The sequence below is a fragment of the Trachemys scripta genome, chromosome 4 (assembly GCF_013100865.1).
Source record: "Trachemys scripta elegans isolate TJP31775 chromosome 4, CAS_Tse_1.0, whole genome shotgun sequence".
Classification (NCBI taxonomy): domain Eukaryota; kingdom Metazoa; phylum Chordata; order Testudines; family Emydidae; genus Trachemys; species Trachemys scripta.
This window is the reverse complement of record NC_048301.1, coordinates 120,092,874-120,114,093: the sequence shown is the minus strand read 5'-3', so window position 1 is coordinate 120,114,093 and position 21,220 is coordinate 120,092,874.

Genomic DNA, 21,220 nt, shown 5'->3' with positions numbered 1-21,220 from the left:
AGGCTGTCAGAACGGAAAGCAGCACGTACGGCAATGTCACCCCTTAGTTTGCCACTCCGGGGCTTTGAGGCAGCACCACTTGGCTTTTGCAGAGACCCACCCCAGCCTGTGTTCTGCTTTCTCAGCCCTTGTGTCTTTGCTCTATCAAGCCTCTAAATTGTCCAGTTCCCTGGACGGGAGCTCAGTGTTGACTGTCTGGTCTGCAGAGCTGTAATAAAATGAAAACATAGGGCCAAATTCTGTTCTGTTATTCCAGTGTGAAACCAGAGTGACACCACTGCAGTCAGTAGTTACTCCAGATTGATATTGGTTTCGCCCAAACATTAGGTGGTGGGGTGGAGGCTGTGTTGTGCTGAAGTGGAGCATGGGCGCCCCATGGGTTATCAAAAGTAACTCCCTCCCTGTCAACCAGAAAGAATCCAATAGCATCAGTTCTTCCCTGGCCTGAATAAAGAGACATCCCGAATTTGTGTGAACAATTGAAACATTTGTGACCACTGACTGCACCAGCTGAGAATCTGGCTCAATCCACGTAAAATTAACTTCTGCCAAGTGAAGAAAAAGAAAGGGCACATTTTACCTGCAGAACAATCCGCTATTGGCTAATTTAATCACAGGCCAAAGCCGGATGTTTGCTACTGGGGTTTGCTACTGAAGCTGGTTTCTTTCATCAGAGAACGTGGTGTTTGTTCTTTCAGCCCATGTCTCTGCAAAGCTGCGCAATCAGTACATCCTATCGGGAGCTGCAAGTGTGGAAAGCCTGCAGGGAGCTGGTGTAAGAATTCTCAGAGAGGAAATATTTTGTTGTTCATTTGTAGAAATCGAAAACGGCAGCCAAGGAATTCCCACCATTATTTGAAACATGCACCCCCAGGGCCTCGCAGATCGCACAGGCATCCCAGGAGAGCGAACCGCAGGGTTTCAGGCAGGGCAGCAAGAACATCTTCGGTTAAAAGCGGAGTTCAGGGAGACGGAAGGTAATTGCCCACACGGCACCAGGCTTAGCACCCAACTCCATGACACATGTGACAGCGTCTTCAATGACCACAAGCAGCCAGGGCCTTGACTTGTGTCTGGTCAGCACCGCGCTGTCCAATCGGCACAGCCCCATTCTAGTCCAGACTCAGGAGAAGAGCATCAGCTGCTGAGTTCCCACTGTGCAAGGACACTGGATCAGTCCTGCTGTCAGCTGGCAATAAAGAGGAGGAAGGATCTGCTTGTACTGAATAAAAAGGGGGTGTTTGGGGAGGCCCTGCACAGACAGAGCCAGGAGGTCTCTCTAGCTCTCTAGGTCCCAGGCTGACAAAGCAGCCTGTGCTGATGAATGTCAGCACACAGGCCTCCCAGCCATGGAAGGGACTGTTAACTGCACTGCATTGCTACTGACCCTGAGAAACGCATGCCCCTAATGAGCCCCCAGTACTCCTGAGGATCCCTCGGCCTCGCCCGTAACCTCAAGCTTCCTGGACTCCAGCGTGTTTGGGTTAATTTCCTGAAATCAAGAGTTCCCAGATGCAGCAATAGAGATGGTGACATGATATTAATTAATCTGATTCCCATTTCTTGCACTTGCTTGTTTCTCTGCACCCTTTGAAGGAAGATCTTATGTTCCCTGGTAAATGGAAGCACAAACTACAGTCGTGGAATTATCCAGATTGCTTGGAAACAGTGGAAGAGGGGAAAATGGCCAACCAATAAACAACTTGATACAGTACCCAAGCCCAGCGAGAGCAAAGTTTTACAGGATTTATTGGCTCTGATCCCTTTTGTTTAGATTTAATTTATATTCCTTCCTTTATGCTGTTGCAAGCTGAACATTTCCATTTCTCAAGAGGGCTTGAACGTAGACCGCAAGGGATCAGGAGCCGAGTCGGCAGATAACTCTGACATTGAGTTGGCTCAGTTGGGGTAAATCTGGTTTTTCATTTAAAGTGTTACTTTCCTGGAAAAATACAGTAAGGGAAAAGTTGGCAATTCAGAGCAAAATGCAAGGAGTGATTACCTGCATTCACATCACTCCAGACCACAGCTGCGGGGCTGCAGGCTGCATGCAGTTTGCCTGTTATGGTGCTTTGGGTTTCAAAGCTTCAAGTGATTTTTGTTTCAAGGTAAAAAAAAAAAAAAACTAGAAAGACTGTAGGAGCCAGATAGTCATGGTCAGGAAGCCAACATTTATCAAGAAAAAGCTTCCCGGAGGGCAGAGATGTGATTTCCATTGCAAATTAGCTTATGTATTAACATTTCTCTTTCTTTGTTCTCATTTTCCTCTGGGTTTTTTTTAAATTTCAGTTTAATTTTTTAATTCTCTTGATTTCCTGCTTGGAGATTGCGCATCTCCCACACGCCGTTAACTCCTTTGTGGCAGGCAACTTAGCACTGGCCTTCCCTTAGCCCTGCTGTAACAACATACTTCATTCTGCCACATCACTTTAGGATACTTCATGGTACAGTGGGGATGGAGCAGCATTTGGCTTGTACATTTCCTGCTCATATATCATCCCACAGTAACTCCTCTGGGCTGGGCTCCTCCACACAGTGTTGGATGGCTTTCAGCTTGGCATATCCCTGCTCCCTTGGGAAAAGAACAGCTGTGCTCACACGTGCCCTTGGTCACCCCTGATCGCTACCAATCTTTATGAGCATTTCCTGGCCTGGCTAACCCCTTCCAGGAGACACAGTTCTGCTGAGTCTAAACAGTAGCAGGAATCTCTCTCTCTCACTTCTTGAGCTGTGATATTAATCAGGTGCCTCTTCTCCTACAGTACATATAATGACCTGCCACTGTCCCCTTCCCCCCCCCACAATGCACTGGGGCAGCACCACCAAGTGTTTCAAAGGGCTCCATCATATTTTCCCAGCACGCCAATCCAAGGGGTAGTCCAGCTCAGCACATGGGTTTGCTTCACATTTCTCAGCCTTGGGAACATCCAACTCTATCCACCTCTCTGGAATCCTAAAGCTCTCTATTTCTCAGGGACTTTGCTGGGTGTTTCCAAAGAATCGAAATGAACAACAAAGTGGGGCAGATACAGGAGTTTCCTGTATGGGCAGTGCTAGGGCGAGACACGTGGCTTCCCCCATGTCAGACAGAGCACTCTTGAGCACCAGGCAAAGATGGCTGGGTTTCTAAAGACTTGGCAGCACAGCTCCTGATGAGTTGGTTGTTTTTGGTTTTTGGTTGTTTTTAAAGTTCTTGCTGCACGGTGAGTTTAAATGATAATCCAGTCAGGAGACAGTTCATCTTGCAGAGCAATGTCCCTATCTCTGGTGAGCAGACAACATCTAGCAAAGAGAGACTATGCAGACTTACAGATAATAACAGTACGAGCATGATAGAAGCCAACCAGAGCCTTCCACTTTAACTACGTCGACACCTTTTTCCTCTACTGCAGTCTCCTAAATCCATCCCGATGCTGCAGCTCTTCCCAGCAGCTACCGGTAGCAAGCAGAATTCCCAGACTCCCGAGTGGCATTCCCTATCAGGTGTGGGTGGTGACGCGCTGTTCCTTTCTTGCGAGTTTTGGGCACTTGTTCCCTCTGGCCTGAAGGGCTCGTTGCAGGGGATTGATGGGGCCTGAGCAGCATGCACGGAATAATGAGGAGACCTGGGCTGAAGTGTCCCCAGAGGACACAAGACCCAGAGGCACAAGTGCAATTACTCAGCAGGGGATACAGGAGCAGAAGGAGGAGATCAATCCATCTCAGGCAGTGAAGGACCCAGGGCATTTTCTCCAGGAATTTAAAAGAACGTATTTTAGTGCGATGGCGGCCGTGCAAACAATCCATATTCCAGGCCTTCGGCAGCCTGCGCCGGGCATGGCAACTAACCCTCCCTTCTCCCACACAGCCCAGACTGCGCACTTGGGCCAGCCTGTCGGAGGCTGCAGAGAACATTGTGCTATCGCACAGCAGTACCGGAGAAAGTCTCTGGGATCTCGTAATTAACCATTGTCCTATTGTGCTGCCTACACACAGGAGGGCAGGGTTCACGCCGTGTGGGCGGCCTTCCTTGGACGTTCTCTGCCTCCCAAGTGCTTGACTGTCTCTCTGAATAGCAGTGTGATGGAATGAAGTAATAACTAGGACTTGCAAACACACCGGTTTGGGAGAAACTCAGCAGACGTTCTGCCTTTGGCAGTAACCCAGCCCGGGACCTCTGTGCCCATGACACTGCGAGAAGGAGCCAGATCCAGAGCAACAGCATGATTCTCTGCTGGGAAGTCGCCTGCAAGGGCCAAAGGAGCCTCCACCGACCAATCTCCTTGGAGGGACGGCATGGCTGAGAGCAGCCCTGCAGTGGGTGTCTGTGCCAAGGACCCCCTAGAAGGGCCCAGCTGGCTGTCCAGCACACACATCCCAATTCTGCCTACCATGGCTCAGAGATGCTTTCTGTCCCACGGATGAGGCACCCAGGACCCAATTCTCAGCTGCACCACAGCCCTGTGACGCCGCCCTGACAGTGGGTATAAATGTCATTGGAGCCAGGGTGGTGTAGAGGGGCCATGCTGTAGCCCTGGTACTGTAGTGTCACCATGGGGCTAAAGAATACGGCTGACCCTGGCTGGCCTGGCTCCCTGGGAGCTGGCAGAACTCTCTAGGTAGCCAGAGTAGCAAAGTCCCTGCATCATCCCTTGCTGATCCTCCCCAGTGGGATTCCCGCGGGAGAACAGGTCAGCGGGTGACAGAGGCTTCTCGGCAATGGGGTTAATGGCCAAGCTGGCTTTGGTTTTAATGCGCATGTCATTTTGGTGCAAAAAGAACAGGTGGTGTTCAGGTCAGTCGGATTTCCTCCCTCATGGGCAGCACTCACCTCTCTGCATATTCTCAGCCCTCAGTCTTCACACGTGGCTTTGGAGCTGGGTAATTGAAAAGTCTTTTTAGTCTAAATTAACCCTAACACATCTCCTCATCCACTGGCAGTTATAGCTTCGCTTACAAATGGCTTTGGTCTAAGCTTTTGATAGCTGGGTCTTTGCAGGGTATTAAGAGAGGAATCGCCAAAGAAATGGCTTCAGTTAAGAGAAGAGAAGAGACTGGAAAGAACAAAGTCCTTGTGCAGCTCCATGCTCACACAGCCGAGCTGAGAAGAGAAGGGGCTGCGCGTGAGACACATACACACAGCCTGGAACAGGCCCGGTGACACTCTGCTAGTGAACCAGTGCTCCGCCGACAGATTAGGCATGGCCACTGGGCAAGGCGAGCCCCACTGCATGAGGGCAACTCCAGCTCTCAGATGCTCCACCACCTTCCTCAGGTGGGGGCATTGGGTTAAACCCACGGTCCTGGCTTCATTTGGGGCCTGATTTCCAAAGGTGCTGAGCATGCTGGGACCAGGTAATGGTGTTCCACAAGCCCCAGTGCACAAGGGGTTAACCCAGGCCCCTTCCTCTCACCTGGGTAACTGGTGGGGGCATAGAGGGGAGGTGTGGGTTCTCAGCACTGCTGCAAACCAGGCCTGGGAAAAGACAAATGCACTGGGTAATTGTTGAGCATTTAAAGCCACTATATTGCAGCCCCTAGGGTGTGTAATGGTCTTTTCTGGAAAGTACATTGCTCCAGTGTAGGAAATGCAAAGTCCTGCATATTGCAATGTGACTCAGCCCCAGCCTGTGTAAGGAAAGAGACCCCCGCTTAGCCATTGTGCAGCACAACAGCGTTAGTATGAATTGCTGACAGCCTGCGTGGTGCTGGACAGACACATGCGCCCTGCCCAGTGACTTTACAGTCTTAGTCAGACACTGGTGTGAAGACACACACCACTGCGTGGTCATTATCATGGGAGGAAATTCTCTCCAGTGGCCATGCTGATGTGGTGAGTGCAGAGAGACCCGGGGCTGGGCACTTGCGACCAGGAACTTGTTTTATGAAACACACAGCTCAGAAAAAGGCTGGCTGGGGAAAGAGTTACACTTTGCCTGCTGGCAAAGACATGGTGAGTCTCACAATCAGTCAGGGCTGCTCTGGTCTCTAGCTTAGGAGAGAGCAAGGAAGCCAAGTGTGGACGCAGGGGAGAGACCCCTCGATTTCATGTCCTGAGGGAGGGCTGGGTAACAGGCTTCTTGCTGCTGGAGTCACTCCTCATCCCAGGGGGGTGCAATTACCAGATCTGCCTACACCCAGAGAGAGAGCAATTATTGTGGGAACATTTCTCTCTGTCTGCCCCTCCCTGCCAACTCCAGGGCTTGCTCTGGGTACTCTGAGGGTATGTCTACACTGAAATTGGACACCTGGGGCTGGGCTGCGCCAGCTCACTCAGGCTCAAGGGGCTGTTTCATTGCAGTGTATACTTCTGGCCTTGGGCTGGAGCCTGGCTGTAGGACCCTGTGAGGTGCGAGGGTCCCACAGCTCCGACCGCAGCCCCAGCCAGGAAGTTAACACTGCAATGAAATAGGCCTGCACCATGAGCCAAGTCAGGTGGCATGGGCCACCCGCAGGGGTCTAATTACAGTGTAGACTTACCCTTGCAGTCTTCTGTAACTAGGGGCATTTTCTCTAATGCCCTTGTTTGGCTTTGCACCTAGATGTAGCTTTTATAAACTTCTAAAATGCTATACATCCCCCAGCAAACTGGGCTTCCAGTAAAGACACAGAATTACGCTGGATGGAGTTACAGTATGGACACAGAGAACCAGACACATTTTCCTATATGGGCCATACCATATATCACTGAAACCATTTCCACTAAGTACACTGAGTGCCTCTCTTTGATGGACTTGCTGTATTTAGGACACGTTTCTTTCAACCACACACAGGGGAGTCTCTTCTGTAACATACTCTAAGATGTATCTTGAGTTAAAATTAGCCCCTGTAGTATTATGCACTGCATCATGTTTGTGTGCCGTTTCCCCCTTGCGTCCTCAGCACATTTCAGAGGGAATCTTAAGGGTTTTGCAATCCACTCCTTTTCACTTAGCATTAAGTCTATATTTGCACCTTCTGCACTTCCTGACTGAATAATAGGAACCAGCCCTCACCATTATGCTAAGCACCACTGACTCCTGGGCCGCTGAGAGACTCACGTGCCTAAGGAATTGCGAAAGTACACAGCACAACAAGAAGATAAGTTCATGCTCTGGGTTGTGGAGTAAGCAGTGAGTGATGATTTTGTTGCTGTTGTGTTGAAGAAGCAGGTTGATGGCAGCGGTGGCCATGCCCTATCACCCTAGAAAGCTCACAATTAATGCAAGAGAATTAGTAGCGTCTCACATTAGCACTCAGCTCACTGGCCTAATGCAACATGGGTCACACCTGAGCGCTGGGGACTCAGTCCATTGTGGGAGCCACTGGACTATGTTCAAGGGGCTGGAGTCAGGACTGTGCTGTCAGTTCCCAGCTCTGCTGGGGACGCCTCATGTGACCTCAGGCAAGTCACTTACCCTGCCTGGGACCACAGTCCCACTCTGTCTGATGGGGAAGATGCTCCTAGCCCCCAAGTTGTTGTGCGCATACATTCTTCATTCATTAATGGTGCTGCAAGGCTGCTGACTAGCCCTTGAAAGCACCGAGGCAGAACAAAGGAGCTGCTCTTGAATTCTCTTGGAAGGAAATCCTGAGACAACGAGACCTGACGAGAGTGACCATTGGCTCTACGGGAGTCCAGATGATCTCCCTGCCCTGACCCAGCTTCACCGTTGTGTATGCTAGGGGGCTTCCCAAATGTCCACATGGCATTGGGGTTTGCCTGCGTGTTCTATGTGTGATCTTCCAGTCACCCTGCAGGAGGGGCTGCTTCTCCCGCTGCCAAACTGAGCAGTACGACTCTGGACACTCAGGCAGGCGGCAGAAGGGCCTGGATGAGAGCAGTCTTGAAGTGTGAGCCAGCAGGCCCAGGCAGGGGAGGAGTTTGCACATTATGATGCTTCAGTAGAAGAGAGGAAGTTGAGCACCTGTCCTAGGGTATCCTCCTGCCCCTCTGACCTACTGGGTGGCTGCTCTGCCATGCTAATGCCAGAGAGAGCAACACAGCGAGCCCTTGTGGCTGGGGATTGGAGAGATGCACAGACTCTGCCTCTCACAACTGACACAGCACCCTCAGCCCCTGCTGCCCAGAGCTAGAAGCAGACACAATAATCCGTTCCCAGGAGGAGTCCAGGAGAAAAGGGGCTGGGGTGGAGAGGTCTGAGCTCAGTGCCACAGCTTGCTGCATTTGGAGAAAGGCTGCCTGGAGAACGCAGTGTGAAAGGCAGTGGGGAAGCAGGTCCCAAACACCCTCCTCTCAGTCCTTCTCCCCAGCGTCTATGCTCTTCTGATACCCCTTTCAAAGCTGCAGTCTTCAGCATTGCTAGACCAAGGCAGCTGTGCTCTGTGCATTTCATCAGACCTTCCTTCCTCAGCACAGGGCAAGTTTGAATTGTCCAGAGTTAACTGGCAATTTGTAGAGTAATCCTTTTAATTGCTCAGTTAGTGAGTCAATTGTGTGCTTCTCTGTTTCATCAGAAACACACTCATTGGTCATTTCTGTTTATTTTGACATTGTCTCTCTGACAATAGCAGCAGTTCTCCATAATCACTGGTTTGTGACATGGTGCTAGCAGGTCAACAGGCAGCTTCGAGCTCCAGGACCCCCAGGCTCACAAGGGAGGGTAGTGTTATCCACTGGTGGCTGGCTGGCCTCTTCCTCACCCCCCAGGTTAGCCCTTTAAAAGCATAATAAATTTATGTTTTACTTCTTCGCCTGTGATCTCCCAAATGCTCCAAGAGGCAGGCCTGGAATCTCTTCTGCTGCCTTCCCACGCGCTGGTCTCATCCTAGCCAGGGCCTGGTGAAGGGAGCTCAGCGGAAACTGCCTGTTGCCAACTGCAAAGCAAAGCATAGGTCTTTCGCCATGTGGCCAGTCTACAGCTGCTGCGGCAGTGATTCTGGATCATTCTGCTGTCTCATTTGTTGACTAGGAAAGGGTGCTGGAGGAGCCTCCTCCTGAGGAGGACTGAATCTTTCCCTGAAATGGAAGCTGGACTGGCTGCACCAGGAGGGGCGCCCTGTGCTGACTTGCTGGTCTCAGGGCTCTGAAGCGCCCGTTCGGGCTAGGTTTCTAGCTCTTGCTAGAGAGAGAAAGTGGCAGTTTTGTTAGTACTGTTTAACACCGTGAGTTGTGGGTGTCCTTCACAGAGAACAGGCACATCCAAAGAACCTTGGTATCTTAGGACCTCCACAGTCTTGAAAGGGTTAACAGTGAACCCTGTGGGGTATTATTTACTATCCCTGCTTTGCAGACAGAGACACTTAGATGCAGTGATGTGACTTGGTGGATGACACTAAGCTGGGGGGAGTGGTAGATACGCTGGAGGGTAGGGATAGGATACAGAGGGACCTAGACAAACTAGAAGATTGGGCCAAAAGAAATCTGTTGAGGTTCAACAAGGACAAGTGCAGAGTCCTGCACTTAGGACGGAAGAATCCCATGCACTGCTACAGACTAGAGACTGAGTGGCTAGGCAGCAGTTCTGCAGAAAAGGACCTAGGGGTTACAATGGACGAGAAGCTGGATATGAGCCAATAAGGCTAACGGCATTTTGGGCTGTATAAATAGCCTGGCCAGCAGATCAAGGGACGTGATCATTCCCCTCTATTCGGCATTGGTGAAGCCTCATCTGGAGTACTGTGTCCAGTTTTGGTCCAAACTACAAGAAGGATGTGGAAAAATTGGAAAGAGTCCAGTGGAGGGCAACAAAAATGATTAGGGGACTGGAGCACATGACTTATGAGGAGAGGTTGAGGGCAGGGCCGGTGCTTCCACTAGGTGACCCTAGGCAGTCGCCTAGGGCGGCAGGATTTGGGGGGCAGCATTTTGCCGTCCTCGGCGGAAATTCAGCGGCGGGGGGTCCTTCCGCTCCGGGTCTTTGGCAGAAATTCAGCGGCGGGTCCTTCACTCGCTCCGGGACCTGTGGCCAAAGTCCCCGAAGACGTGGAGCGGAAGGACCCCCGCAGCTGAATGCTCAGAGGAGGAGCGCTGCTGCCTAGGGCGGCAAAAACCCTGGCACCGCTCCTGGCTGAGGGAACTGCGATTATTTAGTCTGCAGAAGAGAAGAATGAGGGGAGATTTGATAGCTGCTTTCAACTACCTGAAAGGGGGTTCCAAAGAGGATGGAGCTTGGCTGTTCTCAGTGGTGGCAGATGACAGAACAAGGAGCAATGGTCTCAAGTTGCAGTGGAGAAGGTTTAGGTTGTATATTAGGAAAAACTATTTCACTAGGAGGGTGGTGAAGCACTGGACTGGGTTACCTAGGGAGGTGGTGGAATCTCCTTCCTTAGAGGTTTTGAAGCTCAGGCTTGACAAAGCCCTGGCTGGAATGATTTAGTTGGGGGTTGGTCCTGCTCTGAGCAGGGGATTGGACTAGATGACCACCTGAGGTCCCTTCCAACCCTGATATTCTGCGATTCTATGACTTACCTAGGGTAGCTCAGTGGGTCTGTGGCAGGCAGGGCTGCAAAGAGACTTGGGGGTTCCAGATCCTGGTTCTGGCTGCTATTGGTCTGAGAACAGAGAAAAAGACAGCGACACACTTTGCAATTGATGGGTTTGCAAGTTGAGAGACAGTCTCTCCCCCTGGGAATGTCAGCATTTGCTTTGGGTTTGGTTTTATAATGGAACTCGTGGTTGCAAGAAACACTTGAAAACATGCCCAGTGCAACTGAAAGGGTCAAAAAGCAGAAAGCAAATAAATGAACTGAAGATTTATAATGTTTTTAAATCTCATGATTTTAAAGCCAGTCAGATGATCTCTGAATACTTGGGGTTGGCAGTGCTGGCTCCAGAGCTGTCCTTCCCCTGCCGGAAAGGTCAGTCCAGGGCTAGGACTAGGGGACTAAAGGGAATGAGGATTCCAGGTAGCAAAGGAAGGGTTTGTTGCTAGAAAGGATGGACTTAAAGGAGGACTAGGAGCTGACAACAGGGACAGAAAGCCCAGGATTTACTCTCAACCCTCCCGTCAGCAGGGAGAATCGTGATTCTTCTGGAACTTTTAGCTCATGAGAAATTGAGCTGTAGAAAATTTGTACCAATTCCAGATGGACTCTGGGCTAGAAGCTCCATAACAATAATGAAGAACTGAGCTATTGGGAGGGGAGGGACATTTTAAACAGTTGTGCAGCAGGAATTGCTCAACTTTGTATTTGCATGTCTTCTGAAAGCCTTGGTTTAAAAAAATTGAACTAAAAAAACAAAAACAAAAAACAGTAACATTCTTCAGTTTGCAGTTGCAATAAACCGTGCTCTGGGATGAAATGTAAGCGGCATGGCAAGGATTGTCTCATTGTGGGTGACAGTCTTACTCAATAGAGATGCAATTATGTTATTGCAAATTGGAAACAGTTTATGCAACATAATCCATTGTGATCAAAGCATGGAAATAATTACAAATTTTCAGTCAAGTAATTGAAACTGTCCAAAAAATAATGAAAGATTGTTTCCTTCTGCACACTGCAATGATTCTTTGACAGGGTCACAAGCTCTGGCTGTGAACGTTTTGATTTTAAAACTTTATTTCAAAAGTGAGATTAAAAAGGGCATTCTGAAGAGTAGAAAGATGCCAGAAGGCAAGTCAAAGCCCTGCCATATGCAGCCGTGGGACGGAGCTGGACTATGTTGCTACTGGCCCTGCAGCTTTCCGGAGACCCCATCCGTTTCTGCAGGATATAAACTTCCATGTCTTCAGAAACAAAAGCTTGTAAGTCTTCTAGCTGCTCAGCTCTTGTTCTTGATGCAGGCCTGAGTCTGCAGACAGCCTGAAGCCATAGGCCGTGGGCTCAGAAGCTGCTGGCTGCGGAGGGAACACCGGCGGTTGTGCACAGAGGGCAGGGCAGGGTGTATAATACGCTGTGGAGAGGACGTGCAGGGGCTCAGATGTCTCTCCACCCATGGACGATGCTCCACAGGGGGGTTCCTTTCCCCAAAGCCCCCTTAGAAAATCCCATTTGTTCACACTGCAAGGGGGGAGCCCACATCCGCTCCTAACATAGGTATGTGCTGAGATAGCGGGCTGTTAACTCTTTCGGCTAACACCAGCAACTCCTGGTACCGTTAAGCATTTCATGGATGACCAGTCTAGCAGTAACAACTAGCTGCTCAGAGGTTGTGGATGGAGACTGGGTAAAGTCCCACTTCCCTTCTTTTCAATCCAATGACAGTCGACATCAGGATATAGAACTGAAGCTGGATAGGGGTCAGCAGGGCTGTAATATATAGGCGCTGGGCCTGGCCACTGGAGGCAGAGGGCTCACAGATTTGTCTGTGGGGTCGTTAGATGGAGGAAGGCACACAGAGTCTGGAATAATCCTTGTTTCTGTGATGCTGCTAAACAGAGGGGAAGGGAAGGGAGATGCCCTGGTTATGCTGGATGCTAAGGGTGATGCAATCTTGGGAGATGGCTGGAGGATGGGTGGGTAGGGTAGCTCAGGGCAGAAGAACTAATGGAAGGCTGATGAGGATCCATCAGAAGCAGATCAAGGAAGCAAATACCAAGCTTCACCCATGTGAGGATATTCTGCCCCCAGCCCCCTCTCCAAGCTATTTGGTGACTGTTCTCGTTATAGCTAAACGGCTCTTTTACGTCTCCGCAAAGCGTTTCTACCACTCATTTTCCAGGTGTTTCCTCTGGCTCAGAATCAGCACTTGGGAATTCCAGCTGTATCGGAGGGATTCCGTAAAGCAGCTGTAGCATGTTCAGTTCAGTCTTGAATTTCTCATTGGTGAAGACTTCAAACCAGAGCTCAGACTACTCCCAGGAGAGGTGAACTGGCAGCAGGCAGTTGGACAAGGCACAGTTGTTAAGGTCTCCTGCCTTCTTAGGGGGTATAAATCAAAGTGCAATTGCAGACAGGAAAGTGACTATTTTAAACAGCTTCTTTGCATTCTACACGTCTGCTTCCTGTGTGTCCTTTGGGTCCCTCTGCTCCAGCATCTCTTCCTGTTAGCCATGCAGAGCGGGTACTGCCAGAGACAAGTGAGCAAGGCTCTGACTGCAGAGGATCAAAGGACCCTGCTTACTTCTATACAGGGGGAGTTGGACCCTAGAACAACTTGGGCCCATCGATCATTTGTTCTGGACTCACATTGCCACAGATGCTAAAACACTCTATGGGACATCTTGGAGGCTGGGTCACCAAGTCTTTGTTCTCCTGTAATGTTATCACGTGGCTGTGACAGAGGACAGTTCCTTTAAAATGAGAAACTATGAGGTGCTGGGGTCTGTCCTTCAAACCAAAGGGCCTGGCCACTGCTCAGAGACTGAGAGCCCAAGCTGCTGCCACAGTGTCGCTCACTCCCCGGTACTCTCCCTGGGAGATGGGTTCTTCTGCCTAGCTGGGCGAGATCCTGGGCTGCATGGAGGGAGAGGGGCATCTGCAGTGAGCTGCGGAGATGATCTCGGAGCATGTTGGAGGCCGCACTTATATGTCAGATATCAGCTCTTGCAGGCCTGTGCGAGCACGGCTGGGCTGAGACTGGCTTTCCTTGCAGAAGGCAGAACATCCTGGGAAAACAGCCCACGGCATGGCTGGTCCCCTGGCAGTCCCTGAGAACTATTGCTGAAAGGGGTCACTCCTCCCTGGCTTCTCTAGTGGTTCTCAACCTGTGGCCCGCAGTCCTCTGGGGGGTCACAGACTGTGTAAGATTTCCAAAGGGGGCCACACCACCATTTGACATTTTTAGGGGTCTGCAAATGCATTGAGGTTGAGAACCACTGTGCCAGGGTGTTGCTAGAGGAGGCTGCAGCTAGAGAGCAGACAAGAGGGCAGCTGCCCAGCACCGGGTGGGTTCAGCGAACCCACAGAAGGCAGTTGCTAACTGCTGCTCAGACATTATTTCACATTCAAAGGCCTGTTTGAACCCCCTTCCCCAAAGGTTCTCTGGGTGGAGGACCCCTCGGGGCTAGGGAGGTTTCCCTGTGAGATGTTCCCTTTGCCATAGGCTCAGCTTGGGGCTCTGCAAGCCCAGACTTTCTGGCAGGACTCGAAATGGGGGAGGGAGGAGGGTGCGAGTGGCCCTGGATCCCTGTCTGAATGCATCTGGCAGCCCAACACTGGTATTTTTACAGTAACAACCCTGGGTCACGTCGGATGGAGGAGAATGTGGCTCTGAGAGGAGAAACCTGATCATCTATGGCGAGAGGCCAGGTCCCTGGTACACACTCTCAGTTTACCCTGGTAAAATGACTTCTGGCAGGAGAGCTGGGGAATGGAGGTTAGATAGATGGCTAGAGAGGCCTCTTCTGTGGTAGCTAGGGCATTGTGGGTTCCTCCCTGAAGCGTGTGTTTGCTTTCTGTCCACATGAGCAGTAACACAACTGAAACTGACTGGACTCAGGCTCAAAGATTAACCCATGAGCAGCCCAGGCTAACAAACATGATTCCTAGCATGGTCCTCATAGCAGCGAGGGCTTAGACACAGGGTGTGTTAGTTGTGCTAGGGGAAACAATCAATGCTAAACATGCTTCATGTCTCCAGTGAGCATGAGACCGGGGAGATGAGGTCCCCAAAAGCTTTCCCTTAGCTCAGAGCGAGTTCATTTCCTGCTACCACGCAGAGCACCAGGGAATGTGGCTTGGGTTGGTGCCCAAGGAAACATAATGTGCTTCTAGGAGGATTCTTGTGCAATTCCAAATCTCCCTCTTCAACCCTTCATCACTGTTAGTCCTGTTGCCTTCCTATCGGCATTTGCTGTTAACACACCTGTGAGATGGGTCTCGCTTCTAGCGGGTCTAATATGAAGACCAGCATTGCTATATAGTTCAGTTGTGGCCTTATAACTCTGGCATTAATGAAAAGATCTGACTTCCCCAAGAGGAGAGTAACTAATCCAGTAAAGTGGGCACCCCTCTAGCTCTCTGCCTGCCTTTCTGATGTGCCCAGCACTGCGACCCATAGGCAAAGTGGACACATTTAGCTAACATCACGGAGTAGACAACAAAGGGAACCTAAAACTCCACTAGCTGTTGCAGGGGGGGAAGGAGGGGAAGCACCCAACTCTGCTCAGGCTAGTGTGAAAAAGTTGCAGGGCCGGGGGGATTCCTAGGTCCCTGAAATTCTGCCTTTCTGAAGGAGGTGAACAAACTTTCCTGCAGAATTTAGGGTTTTGTGATTTATTCTTCATTTTCATTACAAAAAGGGCAAAGGTATCGCGCCCAACCTGCTGCCAAGCGAGTGTCTTCTGACACCTACAAGCTCGTCTTGAGCTAGAGTATCCTCCCACTTGTGCTGTATAAAGCCGTGATAGACTGCATTGTTGCTTTGTAATTCCTGTGTGGTGAGTAGAACTCTACCAGATGTTATGTGGGCAGAAGTACCTATTTGAAGCTAAAAGCCTGTGATTATACTTGCCAACCAGCCATTAAGAAAGAATTAAACTGAGAAATTATCCCCCATTCTTGTTTCACTACAATAGCATCTTTGTAATACACTTGTTTAAATTGCCTACTTTTAATTTTGCTCCTCTTCCTTCTAATGCAGCATGCAAGGCCATTTCACTTCATCAGTGAGTCCTTGTGAGCTGTACAAAGAAAGAGGGAAAGAAAAGCCAAGGTGCTTGAAAATTAGACAAAGGTGAGAAAAAAATAACCCTGGAAGAACTTGCCCTCACTTCCCCTACTGTTAAAATAAATCATTTCTCAATGTACTTTGCCAGAGAGCTTTCCAAAGGAAAGGATTTGCGAGAAGCGGAGATGAAAGGGATTATTACTTACAAAGGCTTTTATTAGAGATAAAATATTTGGCAATTAAACCAATAGGAGCTGCAGAACCAGAAGGAAAATAAAGACTCAACTGGGGTAGTCACATAACGTATTTTCCACTAACCTTTCATTATTGAAAGTGATAATATTACAATAAAGTGCAGTGCTGTGCAAAACCAGGGATTTAATGACTTTGTGCACCAATGAACTGCATTCAGGGCCCTGACTGAGCCATCAGTTCCTAGGGCAATGGATCAGAACAAAGCTCTGTGGGATCAGATTGAGTTTCTATCTACAGATGCTTTCCTTGCAATGAGGGGACCTGCTATGACATGCATGTGGGGATGGGGTGCACACAAATAAGCTCGGAGGTTCTTTGTTGTCCTATGAACCCAGCTCATTTTCTAATCCCTCACCAGCAATACCATGAGATAAGCTACAGTACTTCCTCTGCCCCAGCCATCTGGGGGCATGCTGTGGTGCTAAGCTCTTTTGTTCAAGACAGACGAGTGATTCAGAAGCTTGTTTGCTTCTGGGGCCTTCCAGTGTGGAAGCTGGAGCTAGGCAAATTCAGACGAAAACCAACCCCCTAGTTTTTAGCAGTGAGGGCAATTATCCCCTGGAAGTGTACCAAGGACCATGGTGGGCTGTGCCTCGCTTGCAGTCCTTCCGTCAACCCTGGTGTCTTGCTAGAAGGTGTGCTACAGCTCAGAGCGCAGGGACGGCTAGGTGCAGAAAGCACTGGCTAAGGGTCTCTGGCCTGTGCTCTCCAGGGGGTCAGAGCAGATGATAGAATAGGGGCATCCATGCATGAGATGAAGTGGGTTCTAGCCCACGAAAGCTTATGCCCAAATAAATTTGTTAGTCTCTAAGGTGCCACAAGGACTCCTCGTTGTTTTTGCTGATACAGACTAACATGGCTGCCGCTCTGAGTACTTACTAGTGCATCTTACTATTGTAACAGAGTTATTGTGATGGCTGAATGCCTGTGTCCCCATGCCTCCCCCCGCCCTCAGGCTCAACTCCTTCCCTAAGGGAGGAGCCCTGGCCTGGGAAGTTCCGGGGGAGGGAAGGGGAACACTAGGTCACAGCCACAGCAGCAGGAGAAGGGACGCTGCCCCTGTGCTCTAATAAATAGGCATGGTTCTTTTGCTTACTTGATCCGGGTCCTGAATCCTTATTCCTCTCTGTGCCAGCTCCCCTCCCCCAGCCGCTGGACAAGGAGGTCATGCAATGCTGGGTAAGATGAAGTTCACCCCTGTGCAGAAGGGCAGACCAAGGGCTGTGCACCCAGAGGGCTGAAGCTAATTAAGCCCTCCCAAAGCCTGTGCACCATGTAGGCAGTGTGTGTGGTGGGGGCATTGGCTCTGCCTGGGGGCATTTCACCCTGGCATTTCACAGCTGCCTGTGGGAATCATGGCCTGTGCCCTGGATGGATGGCACAGGTTGGTTAAAGTCTGTGTGTGTCTGACAGGAACTCCTGGGGTTGAGTTTGGGGGGTTTATTTGCCCTGTTCAGTCTTACCCGCCCCAGAGCGAGATGTCATCAAAGATCTGATGCCCCCTGCTGGGCACTCACCAGACTGCAGTGAGGGGATCCAAATGCCCTTAACTTGCTGGGGCTGGGTGGTGTTTAGCATTGTCCCTACCCTGGCTTTGGGCCTTTAGGCAAACACTCCAAGTGCAGATTTTGTGTCTGACAACTCTTGGCAGTTGGGATGCTATGGTCCAAATGCATATCTCCTGAAACGAGTGCCATCTCCTGCAAGCCTCCCCAGCAGCTCTTGCTTGTTCCCTAGAATCCTATTGAATGTGTTAGCCTTGTGTTTAACCCTTCAGGGGCATGTGATAGTGAAAGCCATCAGTCAGATTGTGCACAGGATTCTAAAACACTTACTCTTTATTTAACAGTACGAGGGAGACAGATTTAGATTAAATAATAAATACACCTATTTGTGTTTTCCTTGCCTCATTTTCCTTATCACTCTGCAGAGTTCTTAGGGCTTGGCAGAGTCCACTGAGGCTCTGGGATCATTCCCCTACAGTTCATGACTTACCTTCCAAAACATGAAGCCTTCTCTGACCTTGTCTGGTCTGCAGTTAAACAGGATCCCCTGCTTCAAAAGCATACCTGTCCCTTCCCCCTCCTGCCTAAAGCATCCCGTGTGGCTCTGTGGATCTTTTCCTGTTGCACCCAACTGGTGTGTTATTTAAAGGCATCAACATCCTGAAGTCTTTGTTCTGCGCTTAGGGATTTTCCACTCTCCAACTACCAGCCCCTTTGCAGAGAGGTGTAGGAGCTTGAATAGGTAACCACTGCATTATAACAACCCACCATTGGGTCTGCTCTGGGAGGGACGTGACACAGCTCTTGTCAGCAAACGGTGGATTCCACATACAGTCTGGCAGTCTGTAATACAGCAGTTTCATAATAACCTCATAGTATCAACCAGAGTTCATAAGTTGTACAGACAGATTTCCCAAATCATCACAGATGTGTTACCAGATTCCATTCATTCAAAGCAGTGGCACAATCTTGATTTTTCTCAGCGACACAGAGATATTTAAAGCAGAAAAATGTAATTGATAAATATCAACAGGACGTGAGATCTGCTGGTTTGCACAAGACGTGCTGTGTCACTTACAATGAGAATCAAGTGGACTGAGGCTAAATTAGATCAGAAGCCCGGTGAGAGAGCTGCCGGAGAATTGCAGGTTGATATTTGAAACAGCCGTGTGTTTTTATCCTGTATTAAATAAGAACATGCTCATTCTGAATCATCATCCAGGTACTTTGAACCTTTGTTGTTTTTCTGTTTCAAGAACAACTCTGCTCTTCTGTTGAGTATTCTCCGGGCAATTCAAATGCATTTTTCTCTGAGGTTTCCTCTTCTTTATAGTTTTCTGTCAAATTGAATTATGGTAGAAACTCTTTGTGGTGGGATAAAGAAATTACTGCAACCAAGTGTGTGACCAAATACACAAAGGTACCATCGCTCTTCCTTGCTGCAGGGAAACAACTCAGGCACAGAGATAATTGTACGAGCGGCGAGAATCTCCCCATTTTTAATATTCACATTTTGTATCCTTTTTTATATTTTATTTCCCCCCAAATTAAGGCAGTTGAGGTCTCGTTGTTCCCAGGAGTCGTGGAACAAATGCTTTGTTTGCTCAGCCCCTGCCAGTTAGTAGGGCTGATTTACTGACGTCGTAACGAAACCCGTGAACTGCTGGATCCAACACCAGCTCCAAGGGGAAGAATGCACATAGGACTTGGCCAGCTAAGAGCCATTAGGGGGAAGCCTTCTTCAGAGAGGGATGATGAGCTAGAGCTCCCTGGTCAGGAGCCCGGAGCCAAATGTCACCTCATAGAAGGAGCTCCAGTCAAAGCATCGCAGGTGAGATGGCTCTGAAGGCCAGGGGTGAGCCAGCAAATCTGCCACCTCAGCCCTTAGATCTCCCTTAAATTGGTAGAAATTTTAGCTGCCCCAGGGAAATAGCTGAAGAGGCATAAATTGCCAGACATGGGGTGGTGTTCCCACCTGCTTCAGTCCGAGCCTGGAGTTTCCCACTTGCAGCTTCTCTGTTGGAGCCTTTCACATCTTGTAACTGTTGGGGTCACAAGGTTATTAGTAGTAATAGTTTGCAACTCACAGCCCCTTGAATATCCATCCTCTTCTCTGTCCTGGTCAGGTCTAAATCATCTGAGGAGTCCAGGGGCTTTATGAACCTGGACAGCCACAGACTCACCTCACCACTTCTCAACTGAGGCACAGAGGGGCCATGACATGCCCAAGACCACTCTGGAAGGAACAGAAGCCCTAACTCCTAGTCCCCTGCTCTGAACATGAGGTGACTTGTAACTCTCTGCTGCTCAGGATCCAAAGGGCGTTAACCGAGATGCTTCTAGGAGCTGTAAGAGCTGCACTCAAATGTCTAGAAAGCAGCAAACAACCTACCAGCCCAGCTAAATGTACAACCACCACTGTGGGTTCTGCACAAGCACTGCTCCTCTCCACTCTCACTCTTATCCTTGTCCTCCCTCTGGGGGTAGAACAACAGCCGCTCCCTGGCTGTGCACAGGCCCTGTCCTGACAAATACCAATAGCACCCATGCAACAGTAGGCAGGCAATGATCCAGTGAGCCCATGGAGCTGTGACTCTGAACGTGCCAGGCGGCCCATTGCAAGTGCTAACAGTAACACCCGCCTGATCGTGGCAGGGCTTTTGTCTGGCCAGCTGTCGGCACCAGGGCCGGCTCCAGGCACCAGCACAGGAAGCAGGTGCTTGGGGCGGCCAATGAAAAGGAATGGCACGTTTGGGTCTTTGGCGGCAATTTGGTAGCAGGTCCCTCAGTCCCTCTCGGAGGGAAGGACCAGCTGCCGAATTGCCACCGAAGAATGAAGCGGCGCGGTAGAGCTGCTGCCAAAGTGCCGCCGATCGCGGCTTTATCTTTTTTTTTTTTTCCTTCTCTGCTTGGGGCGGCAAAAAAGCTGGAGCCGGCCCTGGTCGGCATGTGGCCTTGCTGGAGCCGCTCAGCACAGGGGTTGTGTGATGTGTCTTGCTGCTCTCAAGGGCTGGGTTTGCACTGACAGGGAAGAATTGCCTCACCTTTGAGTCCAGATAATTTGCTGCTTGATTTAAGCCTGTCCAGGCCCCAGCCCCAGCCCCAGAGAGGATGGGAATTCAAGGGCAGGGTGCGCTCTCGCTGCAGCCTGCATGCTGTCCCGGGGCAGAGGGGTGAGGAGAACTAAGAACTAGGCTGCTGGGATGGGATCTGCTTGTGCCAGCTCCAGTGAACGAGAGATTCTACCCACGCGCCATGGGGCGACATCATCACTTTAAAGAAACAAGAGGACAGCGGCTCACTGGCCTTAGTGCCCCTTGGCAGACCCAGCACAAAGCACAAAGCCGGGCCACAATGTGGCAGTGAACATACAGGGGAAATCAGCCAAACTGAATCCAGCCAACTCCCCCAGTGGAGAGGGGGAGAGACTCCTCTGCTCTGTCTGCGGCCGTGGGGGATTTCTGCTTGCAGTGATTTCAGAGTATGTCATGTCTGCTGTCCTTCCCCATGAACAGTCCAGGACAATGCGTGTCTGCTGAGCCCTTCCTGCAGATTCCCTTGGAGGTCATGGCAGCAGCTCCTGCAGGGCAGGCGGCCTCCCTCCAAATGCACAAAGGACATGTTACCAAACTCACCAGGCACCAGCATCCTCCACTCCTGCAGCCGCCTTCCCATTCGTCTGCACCTGTCTGACTTGTCAGGGCAACAGCTAGTCTGGGCAATATCTTTGTCTACCCAGAAGCCCTGTCGTGCCCCATTGTACAGCTCCTGAGCACAAGTCTTAGCAACAGCCACTGAGAAATGTTCACCTTAAAGAGAGCCAGATGTTTCTATTGCCTCCCATAGGGCTCAGGCATGGCCCATGCCCTTATCTCCCACACCCAGTGGGGAGGCAACAGAGGGCCATATCCAGGCCCTGCGGCCCCTGTCACATGATGGAAGGTGGGAGGGTGCCCATCTGGCACATGGGAATATGGCAGTGGTTTAA